The 15,572-nt window shown below is 38.6% G+C and overlaps 1 protein-coding gene across 1 annotated transcript in view; it reads left to right on the top strand.

Moving 5' to 3' along the window:
• PDE4D (phosphodiesterase 4D) overlaps nucleotides 1–15,572 on the top strand; it is a 1,125,373-nt gene that overhangs the window by 93,571 nt on the left and 1,016,230 nt on the right. The gene's annotated exons all lie outside the window — the stretch shown is intronic.

Raw genomic sequence — 15,572 nt, forward strand, 5'->3', positions numbered from 1 at the left:
CTGGCTGCACTTTCTCCCCAGCACGCCTGCAGTTTGGTTGGTTTGGGGTGTTTGGGCCCAGCCCATTCTTATAGGTAATTTAGTATTTGTGGGGTTTTTTTTCCCTCTTTTTATTTTTTTATTTTGCTAAAAAGATATTGTGTGTGTGTGTTTGTGTGTGTGTGTGTGTTTATATGTATGTTCAAGTGTTGAGGGGGGAAGGGTGGTTTCTCACTCTATTGCTCTATTCAGTTTTAAAGAAAATAATAGGAGCTTAGCAACACTTAATGAAAAAGTGCTGAGAGATAAAGAAGAGAAAGAGCAAGACTCTCAATTCTCATTCCACTTCTGCCATCTCTTTTGTCAAGATAGGCCATGTCTCTCCTCTCCTATACTAGAAAGACGTTCTCACATTTAAGGTCTATAGCAACGTATGGATTCTGTGATTCAATGAAGTTCCATATTATACTGGTTGTTAGTCCAGTTTCTTTCTTCTCATGGAAGTTACTTTTGCTGAAGGCAAAGGAGAATTGGCCTGCTAATAGAGAAAAGTGGCACGCCACTACAATGAGAAAAAAAACGGGAGCCCTGGATGGAAAAATCAGGCCTGGCTCTACCTAGGAGGGCAATTAGCATTCTGCTCAGCTTTCCATTAATTATTCAAAGAATGATTATGCTCCCTTACGTTTGTTTGGTTTAGGCTCTGTGCTGATCATTTTACTAAGAGTTTGCCCAAAGCAAGAAGTAAGTGGAAGTCAGTCTTAAATCACCATGTCTGGCTGTGACCTGTGATAAAAAATTTAATGGGAAAGTTCAGTTTAGATGAGGGTAACAGACGTTCATTGGGTACAAGGTGCTAGAGATGTATTTAAAGCTAAGTTAGAAATAGTTCCTGCTCTTTGAGTAAGTCAGTCATCTTCCTCAAGTAAGTAATCTCACTTCACATCCAGTGAAGTTGCAACTGACTAAGAGAGAGTTTTCTGGTCTCTTTTTATCCCCATTAGCCTATATAAGCAGGTGTATATTTGGTTTCCTTCTGGGTCTCAGGGGTCTGTAAACTTCAGAACAGAGACCCTTTCTGCCTTGTACATTACTGGATTCCTAATGCCCATCACAGCACCTGATATAGCACACACACAGACACACACACATGTATGTGATATATTGAATGAATAAAGAAATATATTAACAGACAAAGGAGTTGTTAGTAACTGATCTCTAACACCATTTTATTGTTCTGATAATTGTGGATTTTTTGTGTCTTTGGAAGAAAGTAACAGTCATAAACTATACACAAATTTGCTATGTCATCTCAAACACTCAAATATAAAATATCCTGTACCAAAATGGTAAGACTGAATTAACTTTAGTAATCAAGGTATGCTCTGAACACTATATAATCTAATTACCTTTTATTGAGAATAAGTTCAGAAAAACAGCTCATAGTTCTTTTTGCTTAAACTGTATATGTTATATGTATAGTTTTCAGATATGAATGGGATTTGGAATCAGAAAGACAAAGCTTCAAACTCCAGTTCTTCCACTTGGTCTCTCTTTATGCTTCAGCAAATAACTTGATCTTTATAAGCCTTTGTTTTCTCATTTGTAAATAAATATAAAACTACCTCATAGCATTCAGTGACACAGTATGTAGTACATGGCCCTTATGAAGCACTGGTTTTCTTATCTCTCCTTCACTCTTCTTTCATTCTCATTTTCACTCATTGCCATGCTCAGTACTTCATTCTCTGGCTATGGTTTTCAGGAGAAGAGTATTACTGGATCACTTTCATTTTTAACCTAACACATCACTTCCCATTTAGTTGAAATAAGTATCAATTAGAGTTCACACTTCCGAAGCCCTGAAAATATATTATCTGTTCAAGTTCCAGTTGACTGGCACAGTTAAGAGTCTTGATAAATTTAGAAATGCCCATTTTAATGGTGTTTTGTGAGGCGTTAGCTGTTATTCTCAAAGAAGGAAGAGATTTGGTACGGAGATTTGGGTATGAGCTGTTTCCTTATAAACTAATGGCCCAGAAGTCATGTAATTAAATACCATAGAGGCTCAGAATTTCATTATTCCCTGATGGAAATATCACAGTTGCCTCAGTCATTAGCTTTTAGGATTTCAGCCCTGACCAGCACATTTCTGGTCTCATTAAAACTATGCATTAGCATTCAGTGACTTGTAAAAATAAACTTTCTTTTAGATAGTTTTATGTGCCTGTACTATAAAGCACATCCAAATGAATATACAGCATGGGAAAGACCACAGTTTAAAGGTGCCTTCTTTCATCCTCTATATTCTTGTTCATTCCAAAGCACAGTAAACTTGAGCCAGAGAGCAAACAATTTGTCTTTACAATATTTGAGCATTTGTTTTCTCTCTTTTTTTTTTTGCGGTACGCGGGCCTCTCACTGCTGTGGCCTCTCCTGTTGCAGAGCACAGGCTCTGGACGCGCAGGCTCAGTGGCCATGGCTCACGGGCCCAGCCGCTCTGTGGCATGCGGGATCTTCCCGGACCGGGGCACGAACCCATGTCCCCTGCATCGGCAGGCAGACTCTCAACCACTGTGCCACCAGGGAAGCCCTGTTTTCTCTTTTTGAAAGAAAATGAGCAGCTTATACAGAGATTCCCTCTGTGAAGAATTGGCCTAAATTATAATTTTAAAAAATTCTATTATATAGCATTTTGTTTTCTTGTTTCCCCTGGTGAATTTTGCTTTCCATGAAGGTGAAGATACATGACTAGTGCTCATACAAAAATATAAGTATTTAGCAAAATTAAGTAACTGTATTAGTTTCCTGTGGCTGCTGTAACAAAGTACCACAAACTGAGTGGATTAAACAATAGAAATTGATTGTCTCACAGTTCTGGAGGCTAGTCTGAATTCAAGGTACTTGATTCCAAGAGTTGGTTCCTTCTGAGGGCTATGAGAGAAGGATTTATCCAAGGCGTTTCTCCTTGTAGATGGCTGTAGATGGGTGGCTTCTCTCTACGTTTCTTGACAACATCTTCCCTCTACATGTCTCTGTATTCAAATTTCCCCTTGTTTTATAAGGACACCAGTCACTGGATTAAGTCCCACCCTAATGACCTTATTTTAACTGAGCTATCTCTGTAAAGACCTCATCTCCAAATAAGGTCACATTTTATGGTACTAAGGGTTAGGACTTCAACATATGAATGGGGGTGTTTGTGGCACAGATTCAATCCATAACAATAGCCATTTAAATATGGGTGTTCTTTTCCTTTAAGCTTGAAGTCCCACCTCAGTGCTAACCAATGCCATCTTAGTGTGTACTCTTTAGAACAACATAAGAAGGATTTCCACATTTTTATTATCATTCAGGTTACCTTCAAGTTTGTTTTCAGTGTTTTATAAACTGCCCCATCTGGGACTCCCTTTAATCACTCACTCTGCACCACCCATAGGTTACTCCCTGACATCCAGTGATGAGCACTTTGAGATGCACGAAGAATGGAAACTCAGCTTTGCTAAAGTCATACAGTTAGCATGTGGCAGAGGCGCGATTCAGATCTCTCTCTGGTTGACTCTAAAGTTAGCGTTACTTGTGTGGTCAACAATATTATATTTAAAATGCTCATTTGCTATTTATCTTTTTAATAAAAATACTGATTTTTTTTTCTGAATATAAATATAGCAGGTGGTCACTGAACAAAATTTAGGGGAGCCCCCCCAAATTACAGAAATGAACATTAAAATTACCCATGATTTCACCATCCAGAGATAATCATTATATATTAGCTTTCAGAACCTATGTGTACACATTTTTAAAATTCCATTTATATCTTTATGTCTGTAGAACTACATATATATAATTTCACATATCACCAAAAATTCTTTGCAATAAAAGTTTTCAAATCTGAAATCATTTGCCCAATTAAAAATCACCCTAACATTACATGGTGAATTATTTTTTAAGTATGTGAAATAAGAGTTCTTTTTCATCTTACATTCTTCTGGAAAGACTAATGCACAAGCCTGTAAAGGTGCACATGGAATTCACTTTCTCTTCTTGCTTTCTATGCTAGAGTCCTACGGGAGGAGCTAAGACAGAGTGAGGGCAGGGCAACAGCCAGCACTTTGTCTTTTTTTCACTCCTGGTTCATCTCTAAAGCCAGGACTTCTACCCAGGCGTGAAAGTATTTGCATAAGTGGCCCTTTCTAGTCCCTTGTGCTGATATAAAGTGGGGATTTTTGTCAGAGGAAAGGCCCCCCAAAAATCTGAGGTAGGAGCAAGGATAAACCTTTTGGTCATCCTCTTGAATATAAACAGAAGAGCCCAGAAGAGCATGGCATCCATGGCAACCATATCTAGATGTTACAGAATTTAGAGAACCCATTGAATCCTTTCAGAGGATGACTAGACCTATGTTACATCAGATATAGCACCTAGCACAGAGCTAAGGACAGGATCTGTGCTGAATATGTCCTTCATGTTTGATACAGTATCATTCCAAGGCCTCTCCAGGGAAATCCCACATCTGCCTCACCATCTCACTTATTTATATTATGTGACTTACACACTTACCCCTACAATGTCATCTCCTGAGCACATTAGATCTATCTGACACTTAACCACTTGTAATCTGTTGGTTTTACGTTTGACTCTGAAAGTTTTGGTGTGGAAAGGCTGGGATCAGTCCTGATGAAATGCTTGACTCTGGCAGGCTGTCTTTCATAGTGAGGCGGTCTGGCTCACCTGGGCAGCTCCATGGTTGGTCACAACACTTCCCTTGCACACTTGGTTGTTTACAATAGCCCCAGCATGACCCAGACCCGTGGATCTTGCTCCAGGGCTTGTAAATAAGCCTGGACCCTGTTCACATTAATAAATCTGACCTTAGTTCCAGTTGGTGGTAAGATGAGCTTAATGATGCACTGTTAGCCCTCACTGGAGTAGAGTTAAAGGAACTTCACTGCCAGAAAGAGTGACATTTGTATGGTGATTCTTCTGAGGTTTTCTAAGGTTGTTTGGAAGCACGAAGGTCCTGACTGTTCCTAGTGCCCTCCCTGCACTCTTGAGTCAACAGTTGTGTGTACATTAGGCAGCAGATGGAATCACTATGACTCATTCACTTTATAACCATTTATCCTTATGCTACCTTATGATCTGTTTTTTCAGATCATTGTGACAAGTTTTTACTCTTATGGAAAATTACTTTCATGGTTAAAGCTTTTGGTAAATGCTGTGAAGCTTAATAATTCTCTCTACTGAATGGGAATAATTATGCAGTGGTTCATAAAATGCACTCATGGTCTCATTTAGTCATTAGAAAAACTAGAATATGATGCTTAAATGTGAAAAAATTCACAGGCTAAAGAGCCATAATATTGGACAATTGTTTTCTTTCTGAAGCTCCTTGGAGATGGAGTAACAAATCAGTTAATGTTCAAAGCAATTATTTGTTTTCATTTTTTTTATTAGAAAGCCTACAGCTTCTTTTAAAAATAAGGTTTCCACATTTTCTCACTTATTGAAAAAGCTATTTGAAATATTCTACCTCAACCTCCCTATTGTTTTATCTAAAATATTCAAGGTTTTCTTAATATAAATTGTCAAAACTATGTGTTTATTCTCATAATCATTTAACTATTCAGTTTGTGTGTGTGTGTGTGTGTCTCTTTGCTATCAGAATAAAAGTCTGGCATTCCTAAACTGCAGGGTATTTTCAATGAGTGCAATAGGTAGCTTTCATGCCCTTTTATTGCTAAGTAATTAAAAATTATCAGAGCACATGCTTTTAAAAATAATCACAGATAGATGTAAAATCTATTGTGTTCACATTGGCACTCTCTTCTATTTAGAATTTTGTATCTTGTCATATGAATAATTGCATTATTTTCAGGTCCACTTTTTACATAGACATGATCTCTAACCTAATCGTCTAAACTAAGCAGAACTATTCTGGTTGCAAGTGACAGAAATCCAACTCAAGGTAACTTAGCTATTTAAATAATAAAAATAATAATGACAACGTATTAGTTATTTTAGCTGGAAGGATATCTGAAGACTTATAAATAAGAGGAATAACTATAGAGCCAGAGCCTCAGAGACTCACCTCATCATTAATGGAACTTTTTTTCTCCATTAATCTCCTACCACTTCTTGACTTCATCTACACACAGCCTCTTTCCACCCGGAAAGAAAGATAATATAAATGGCTGTTACTGGAAGTTGGGAAGTGAAAAGCAGGAGTAAGAGTCCTGCCAGACTCCTATGAAATGAGGGTGTGATTGTTTCCCAAAGCATGGGAGGCTAAGAAATAAAAAATGCCTGGCTATGCAACCTAAGGCAATTGTCCCTTTTTCTCACCCTTTGCCCTGATCTACCCAGAATCTGCTCTTCCCAAACTCCGTTTCCCTCTCAGTGTGCATTCCCACTGGAAAATTAACCTGGGAGTAATCTCTTCAGACTTCCATCCTTAAAAAGACAGGGCAAAGTCAACAGCTCTGTTATACTTCAAATTTCAGTAGATTAAAGAAAGCCCCTAGTGTTTTAGTCCTTCCTTATTACTCTGAGGAAAAATTAAATGGGTAAACTCAGGGGTTAGATTAAGAACATTTTGTAACAACTACATAAGGCATGGGCACTAAACAGTCAGAACTGGTATCCATCTACATGTTGGCAATGTGTCCTGGAGGCCCTGCTATAACTCAGGCTTTAGTTTCCAGTTGCTGGGTAGTGGCATGGTCCCAGGTATCCTGTGGGTTGTGGCAGGCTAATAGTTGGGTATTTAGGGCAGCTCAAAGCAGCAACTACTTACCAACTGCATAGAGACTATCGTAATATTTTTGCAGTAATACGTAACCACTGACTTAACAACCTGGGTTACAGTGTAAGTGTATAGGATTAAGGGTTACTTAAGAGAATTAATTCTGCACAACTGACTTTAAGAGAATTAAATGTTTGGGATATCAACCAAAGGTGATATGCTTTTTAAGTACTTGCTCTGTATCATGTTTCTTGTTTGTTTTGCTTCTCTTTTCCTGCATGTATTTATTTCGAATGGGTCACTGAAAGTCTGGAAATTATATTCAAATTTTGGTGGATAAGTGGTGTATGCATGAATTGTTTTTCCCCCTGAGGAGACTAGGCACTTTTACCAGGTTCTCCAGTGAGCCCATTCCATACACACACATACATGCACACACACACAAAATGTTAAAAAATCCCTGTCATAAGATGTCATATATATAATCTCCGTAAGCGGGGAAGAATATATCAGGCTCATGTAAGAGTCATGTCAAATAATTAAGTTACAATTTTGAAAGGAGTAGGACCATAGCACATGCCTACAGTTTCTCACTGGAAATTTTTCTTCGATATTTACAACACCTTTTTGTATGCTTACTCTTGCAGTCAAATTAATCATTAAATGAGGGATTTATTTTGTGTCCATTCAGCTTAGCCCATTGCCAATTCTGGTTCACATGAACTCATGGGTTAAAAACTACCAATATTATATTAGTCCTCATGAATTTCTCCACAGAGTGATAAAGTATAAAACAAGGCTCAATATCAAAGATAATTGGGCCTAGAGCTTGTCTACTTTTATAGAACATTAGCTGAAAAAGTCTCACTTTGCAATTTTAATGAAGAAAACTGCTCTAAACTTTAGTGTGAATGTCTAATAAGCCAAAAAGGTTAAAAGCCAAATGGGGTCAGAGCTGTCTCTTTGATAAATGATAAATTCTGACCTTTGGCTCCAGCCAGGCCAGACCATGTCCTTAGAGTTACTAAAGATAAACAATTGGCAAAGAACACACTCATTATTCAGACTGAAACTTAAACAGTTCTAGGAGTACTTCCTTAAACAGTTCTTTTTTATTTTATTTTTTATTAATTAATTTATTTATCTTGGTTGCGTTGGGTCTTCGTTGCTGCACCCAGGCTTTCTCTAGTGGCGGCAAGCAGGTGCTACTCTTCGTTGCGGTGTGCAGGCTTCTCATTGCGGTGGCTTCTCTTGTTGCAGAGCACGGGCTCTAGGCGCATGGGCTTCAGTAGTTGTGGCACATGAGCTCAGTAGTTGTGGCTCACGGGCTCTAGAGCGCAGGCTCAGTAGTTGTGGCGCACAGGCTTAGTTGTTCCGTGGCATGTGGCATCTTCCTGGACCAGGGATCAAACCCATGTCCCCTGCATTGGCAGACAGATTCTTAACCACTGCGCCACCAGGAAATTCCCCCTTAAACAGTTCTACGTGTGCTTTATTTATTAACTTTTCAGGAAAAGCTATATAGTATGAAAAGATCCCTGAGGCCCAGGCAATAAGTGAGTGAGGACTATACAAATTGCAGCCAGTGATTCTATTTTGAAAAGTTAAGGAAAGGAAACTTCTCAGGTGGTACATTTGGTTATGAACGTCCAGGACTCAATTTTCCATAGTGTTTACGTCCTTCCTTGCTTATTGCAGCTGATGACCAGGCTCAGATTTTCCCATAAAAATATATTGTATTGAGTTTGTTTTGAAAGAATATGAAATTCTGTAGTTTTACATTATTAAACTTATAAACGGCTTCTTCCACTTTTCCTTTTTGCATGTTTCTGCTCTAGCCTAACCATGTTTTCCTTGTTGTTTGTTTTGTTTTGTTTTTGCCATTCAACATATCTTGTCAAATGTAGCACTATTTCCATATTTGGTGTCTAAAATTATAAAATTTATTTGGTGTGAGGCGAGGGAGAAATTTCTTTCTAAAGGAACTTAAGCTGAAGTCCTAAAAAGTTCTGGGTTTATTCATTTTGTTAACAAATATTTATTGTACAATTGGAAGTTAGTCATCAGCTGTATTCACAGCAGTGAACAAAATGAACCTTGTCTCTTAGGGCATTTACAGTTAAATGTAGGAAACTGACATGAATTAATCAGGGGAACAAATAACCGTATAATTATAAGTGAACATGAGAGCTACAAAACAAATAAGAGATCACCAGAGAACTTTGAAAAAGTGATAGAAGGGGTTACCCCAGATGGAGAGAAGCAAGATGTTGTATTCTTTGGGAAGGAAATATTTTAGCTATGAGCTGAAGAAAGAGAAAGGGTCAGCAATTGTGGGAGAAGAGAAATCTAAGAGGAAGGAACAGCATGTACAAAGATCAGCTGAGGATCTGATGATGGAAGGTCAGTATGGCTACAATGAGTTGGAGTGGGGTGGGGAACGGCATGAAATGAAGAAAGAGAGAGCTTCGTGGCAGCCCTAGTGCAGTTCATGTAACATTCTCCCTCTGTCCAGACGCTGGGTAGGATCCCACTTCCAGCAGGAAGTAGAATTTTGAAGAGATGTTCTTAAAAAGGTGAATGTGGGTGTCTGGAGGGGTACTAGCCACAAAAGTTTGGGGAGAAAGGGCTTCCTACCTTCCTGGTCGGAGTGAAGGCTCACTATTCTGAGAATAAGCCTGTGGAAAAATAGAAGGAAAGAAGAGGAGGACATACAAAGTTAGATGCAAATGAAGCCAAAGGTTAGAAATAAAATTAAAGCAGATAAAATATTAAAAGAGTAGACTTATGTAGTGAAAATGAACATGCAAAGAAAGTTAAATTAAGAATTAAGAAAAGAAGCTTAGAACTAAAGGAAGTAAAAAATATCAAAGTAAGAAAATCTTCAAAAAATAATTAGTAAACTGTTGAAGGTGAAAGGGTGATAGAAAAAAATGGGTGGAGAATTAAATTTCATGGTGCATGGTGACTTAGTGCCGGGTAAGCAGAGAGCAGTGGGTCCCCTTCTCTCTCTTCCTTCCAGTAAGACCTGGTAGCTTGCTCCCCAAGGAATGGAGGTGTCCTTGTATGGTTAGCCATGTTTCCTTAATGCAAATAGCTCAGGCAGGTGAGTGGCTGAGTTTGGCCCCCAAGAAAGCAATTACCCTATATTTTAACATTGTGTTGGAAAGACTCGAAGGTGATATAGCCACGCCTAGATAAAGCAAATGAGGGCTTACAGGATGGCGCAGAGAGACTGGGATGAGAGGAATTTGCATCCCCTCCACTCTGTACCTCTTTCACAGTGTCACATTTCCCTCTGGTAGGGCTGGTTGTCTCTGAAAGCTGATAGAGGGAAGTTTTGAGACAATAAAAGAAGAGCCTACATACAGAATAGAGCCTTGCTTCCTTCCTCCCAACCCTCATATAGAAGCAAATCTGTGCCCTCCAGCTTCTGATGCCCTTGACTGAAGAAGGGACCTCTAACAGCACTCTGTCCATTCAGTGCAGCACTGCAGTGAATGAGAGTCTGAATTCTAGACTAGTTCGGGGCCCAGAGTGTCCCAAAAATATATGACGACCAGCAAGGGAAAGGAAGCCCTGAGGACAGCTTGCCAAGTATTGGGGGAAAGAAAGGGCCAATTGGATGAATGGGACTAACGTCATGTTTATGAGTCTCAACTCTTTTTTTTTTTTTGATAAAACCAACTTCTTTTCTAGCCACGCTTAGCCATTTTCCATCCCTCAGTAGCTTGAGCCACACAGCTTCTCAAAGCACAGAGTTTTTCCGCATTTTCCCATACCTATATCCACTCTGGGAATGGGAATCCTCTTCTCCCTTGCAGATGCTGCTATTATCAAAGGCCAGTGAGACCACTGTCTTGTCCTATTATGGTCTCTTGTCTAAGATGTTCAGTAGGGATGAAAAAATTTTAGTAAAAGCATGGATTGCATATGAAATAACCTGAAATCTTGAATCATTTACTTAAAAAAAATGACTCCCGGTGTGTCAAGGAATTTGGTGACACTGTTTTTAGTGAGTGTTTCTTAAGTGGGATACCTGGCAGGAATATGTTCAGATTCCTCCTATGCCTTTTCTCAGAAGTACCAGCCTTATGGGTACCATGTCACTTAGTATGTTCTTCTGGTAATTTTTCGTTCCTGGGAAGATCATTTTTCCTTACGACATGTATTTCTAGAAGCAGAGAAATGTCTGACGAAACTAAACATTTTTGGAAGTTAAAATAGGATGTGTGCTTTTTGAGGTCCATGTCAGAGCTTTTCCTGAAAATATCAGGCAGAATTATCTGACATGGATAATGAAACAGTTTCTTCTATAAAAATAGAATGAAGAAAAAGAAAGAAAATGTCTTATTACTTTAGTATTACTATACTATCTCTGTATTTCAGGCAGAACTTCAAAAGGTCTGTGTTATGATAAACATGCTATAAAGAGCAGGCATTAATTTATGTTGTAAAATGTCACTGCCTGAATATGGATGTAACTAGCTGTCACAAAGACCCTCTACTCAACTCCATGCTGTATTTTGTCACCTGTAGCATGAAACAGAACTGTTTGTGCTCAGAGACTTTTTTTCAATGAATATAGTTACTTCATCATCTGACTATAACTCCTCTCTTCATTTGGGCTAAAAAACCAAACCTTCAATTGTGAATAGGTATACAGGGGTGAATATTTTTTAAAAAGAAAGGTGGCAGATACCATTTCCCAAACCCCTGCTGTAGTCAGCTCAGGCTTTATTATACAATAATATACAATGAGTGGCTTTAAGGACAGAAACTTATTTTCTCCCAGTTTTGAAAGCTGGAAGTCTGAGATCATGGTGCCAGCATGGTCAGGTTTCTGCTGAGATCTCTCTGGCTTTCAGACAGCTGCTTTCTTGCTGTGTTCTCCCATGGCAGAGAGAGAGGGCTCTGATGTCTCTTCCTCTTCTTATTAAGGCATTGACCCTTATGACAACAATTAACCTTAATGTCTTCCTAAAGGCCCCATTTCCAAATATAGTAACATTGGGGGCTAGGGCTTCAATGTATGAGTTTTTTAAGGGGACACAATTCAGTCCACAGCACCTGCTATTCTCTTGCCTCTTATTTCCCTTCCCTTAACACCACCAACTGCAAGTCCAAAGTATAAAACTCCTTCCTAGCTCACCATCCAATGTAAAAGTGGCCGTGCAGATCAACTCAGGCAAAGAGGTGCTGCAATGGTAAACAGCCAAATTCCAGATTCCCTTTTGGGCACAGTTAGGACAACTAGGTATATAATCAGTATCACAGAAGTCATGCCTTCTCTGTGACATAGAGCAGTTAACCCTCATTCTGGAATATTCCCTCACCTGCCTCAGGAATTCTGCCTCTAACCAGTGCTGTGATACTGCTCTCTACTGTCTGGGGGAAGCCTCTATGATTAGTCTTAAGCCCAGTGATACATCCTGGAGTTGCAGAATGAATGAGCACAAGTTTGGGGGCCAGTCAGACCTGATTCTGAATATGAGCCATGTTATTTACTACCTGCCAGAACTCAGCAAGCTATTTAACCTCTCTAACACAGAGTTTCATTCTTTTGCAAAAGAGAATGAATGATACTTAGCTTGCAGAACTTTTGCAAATAGAGATAGTAAAGTGAAATGCATCCAGGATTATGCCGGGAACATGGATTTGTGACTTGATATGTGATACTGAGAAGAAGGAAAGGAAAAAGGAGAAATCTGCTTAAGGAGTACTTTGAAGTAATCAAGATGATCTTTTCATTCACTAAAAGAAACTACAGCATTTTTAGAAGGAGGACGTTGGGAAAACCATGCTGCTTAGTTAAATAGGCAGTAAGGCACTGAAATTCTCAAAATGTCGCAAACGTGGGGTCTATCAAGACACAGTCGTATTCTAATGGACTTTCTCCTCTTGAACTCCATTAGATTGTCTAAATTTGGGGTATGTTCTTCATTTTTACAAATAATAACAGTTCATTTATTATTTTAATTTCCTTATAACCAATTTATAAGGAAATTAGAGGAGAACCTTCACACGTCTTCTTTCCATGATGTTCAAGAAAATAGACTGAGCTTTCTTCCCTGTCTCACTCCTAGTTTATATTTTCAAAGCCAAGTGCAGATACCTCTCTGGGCCCAACCAATCTTCTTTCCTACTGTCCTAGTCTATCACACAAAATCCCCTTAAAGAATGCATGCTGTCCCTTAGCAGAGAGGCAAGAAGCTGGGCTTAACATCAAAGCATACAGGACAGCTCGGCACTTTTTCCACAGTTAAGAGACTTCAGGAACATAAATCAGTGAAAGGTGGGCATTCACTCATATGAATGAATATGAGTGAATACATCAGATGTCAGAGGACAGAATTTAGTTGTGTCAAAAGAGGGCAGAGAATGCTATCCTTTTATTGCTCTTGTTTTTGAAGTTTCTTTTTCCTTTTTCATTATTTTATTGTCTGTGATCATTGCAGAAACATCAGTAATTACAGAGAAGCAAAGTAGTTTCTCTGGAAAAATTATAGGTGGTGATGGATGACGATGTAATCGTGTGACAATAAAATGCTGTATTAAGTACTGAGCTCCCTGCCAGATTATGGAAAGAACACACGAGTAGATAAAAGCACGACAATTTTCTTTTTTTACTGTGTCTCAGGAGAAAACAATGCATGCCAGCTAGATGGAAGCAAATGAGTTAAAAGAAGGAACTTAAATAATGTAGACCAAGCCAGAGTAGTGATTATGAATGAGATGACTCATCTAATGAAAGCATAAATGAAGAAAAGTGTGGTTTCATCTTAGATTTTCCTGGTCATTTTCCTAAGGTGATTTTATGCTTTAGGAAGGAGGCGCACAATACAAAATGAGACAAGGACTTGATAATTATGTGGTTAGTTGAATTAAATGAGTCTAGACCCCAATGGAATATTTCACTTCCGTTTTCTAGGTCAACTGTCTACATTGTTCCAATGAACTGAGTTGGCTGTAAAAGCTCACTGTACTATCAAGAGATCATTCAGAAACATCTCCAGGTGTTAGATAGAGCTATCATGGAAGAGTATGTTGTGTGCAGGGATGTCCAATATATTGCAAGTTATCAATAAAAAGTTTAAGATCATGTAAACTACTCACACACTTAATCACCATAAGATGTAATATAGAACATGCATGTAAAACATAAATTTCACACATGAAAAAAGAATAAGTCATACCCCCTCCCTTTTGTCCCCACCTCCCACCCACTTGCACTGTATTTGCAATAGCCTACCTGTTAAGGATTCAGGATCAAGCATAGATTATCTGACTTATGCAATTTCTTAGTAGCAGAATAAAGAGCTTCTTGGGAGAAAGAGGCTTATACTCAAAACCTGCTTTCTGAGTCCCTTTGAGTTGAGCAACAAAGGAAACTAAAAAGGCCCAGAAGTTGAAATGGAAGGTGTGTATCCAAGGTTTATTAGGAATGATTCACTACTTTATTTGGTTTTCTGTCCTACATTAGGGCATAGGCTCTGCCTAGAGGGTACGAATTACCTGTAGTTCCTGGTCTTTTAGTAGTTCAGGCAGTGCAGAATGATGGATGAGGTGTATAGGACAGCAGTCTATTTGCCTGAGTTTTCGCCTTTGAAAACTCAGCCAAATAGACGACATCACATTTCATTATCTGACCCTGATGAGGCATGACATTTAGATTGGGAGCAGAAATGCCAATATAATTGAAGGGTTTGGAAATGGCCCTTTGAAGAAAGGTGATGAATTATTGATTTAATCTAAGAAAAGAAGATGGAGAAATGATACAGGAGGGGGTTAATTTCATATGCAGCTTGCTCAGGAGGCTGCATCTTAACCGATTTTGAATGACATGCGCTCAACTGTGCATGTGGCCTGGTGTTGGTAGAGAGAGTCCGATGAAACAAGCTCGAAGGTCTTCATTGGATGTTATTAAATTTTTTAAGTGGACGGGTAGAAAATGAGAAGATTGCTCAGTGCCACAGCAGATTGCTGTGCCTGCCCTTAGTGCTGCCTGGATTTCCTCTAATTGAGAACAGTATGAAGAGAACTCTGACTGTCAAAGTCTTGCTATTCTGTGAGAGGTAGTTATGGACAGAGGAATAAATGCTGGAAAGCTTGGTTTCAAATGATAATTCCTCTCCTTATTAGCTGTGTGACCTTGAACAAAGTATTTAACCTCTCTCTGTTCTCATTTTCCTCATTTGTAAAATAGGCACAACAATAAAACCTACCTCACAGTTGTGTTTCAAATATGAAATGAATCAATATTTTGGGTATTTGGAACATTTTCTGGCACAAAGTAAGCCCTCCATAGATGTTGTTTTCAATGTATATTTTTTCCAAGATGAAAATAGCTTTATTATTTTTCACCTGATTATGAAAGTGATATGTGCTTATTATTTAAAAGATGGATTTTTAGAGAAAGATACAAAGATGAGAAAAAAATTATTTGGAATCAATTTACTCTCAGATAACTACAGTTAACATCTAGATATTATCCTTCCAGTTTCCTCTTTGTAAAACTTACAAATGTATAAAATTATATCATACACACATGTCATGGAACCAATTCCCTATTGACTCCTGTTCTGTCCCACCCCTAAAATAAAAACACATATTGAGCTGTGACACTGTCATCTGTCAGAATCCATTGCTCTTCCAAGACAATATCTTCTACAAACTTTTTCTTGACCAACTCACTCTCTTTTGAATCCCATTTTATTATTCTATGTGTGTATTCCATGTAGCCCTTAACATACTGCTTCTTCATCCAACCAATAATATTGAATACCTTTTCTGTGTCAGGCACTGTGTGAGGTGTGGTTCTCCCAGTGGTGAGCAAAGAGGAGCAGGG

The sequence above is a fragment of the Leucopleurus acutus genome (genome assembly GCF_964270905.1).
Source record: "Leucopleurus acutus genome assembly, chromosome: 3".
NCBI classification, from domain to species: Eukaryota; Metazoa; Chordata; class Mammalia; order Artiodactyla; family Delphinidae; genus Leucopleurus; species Leucopleurus acutus.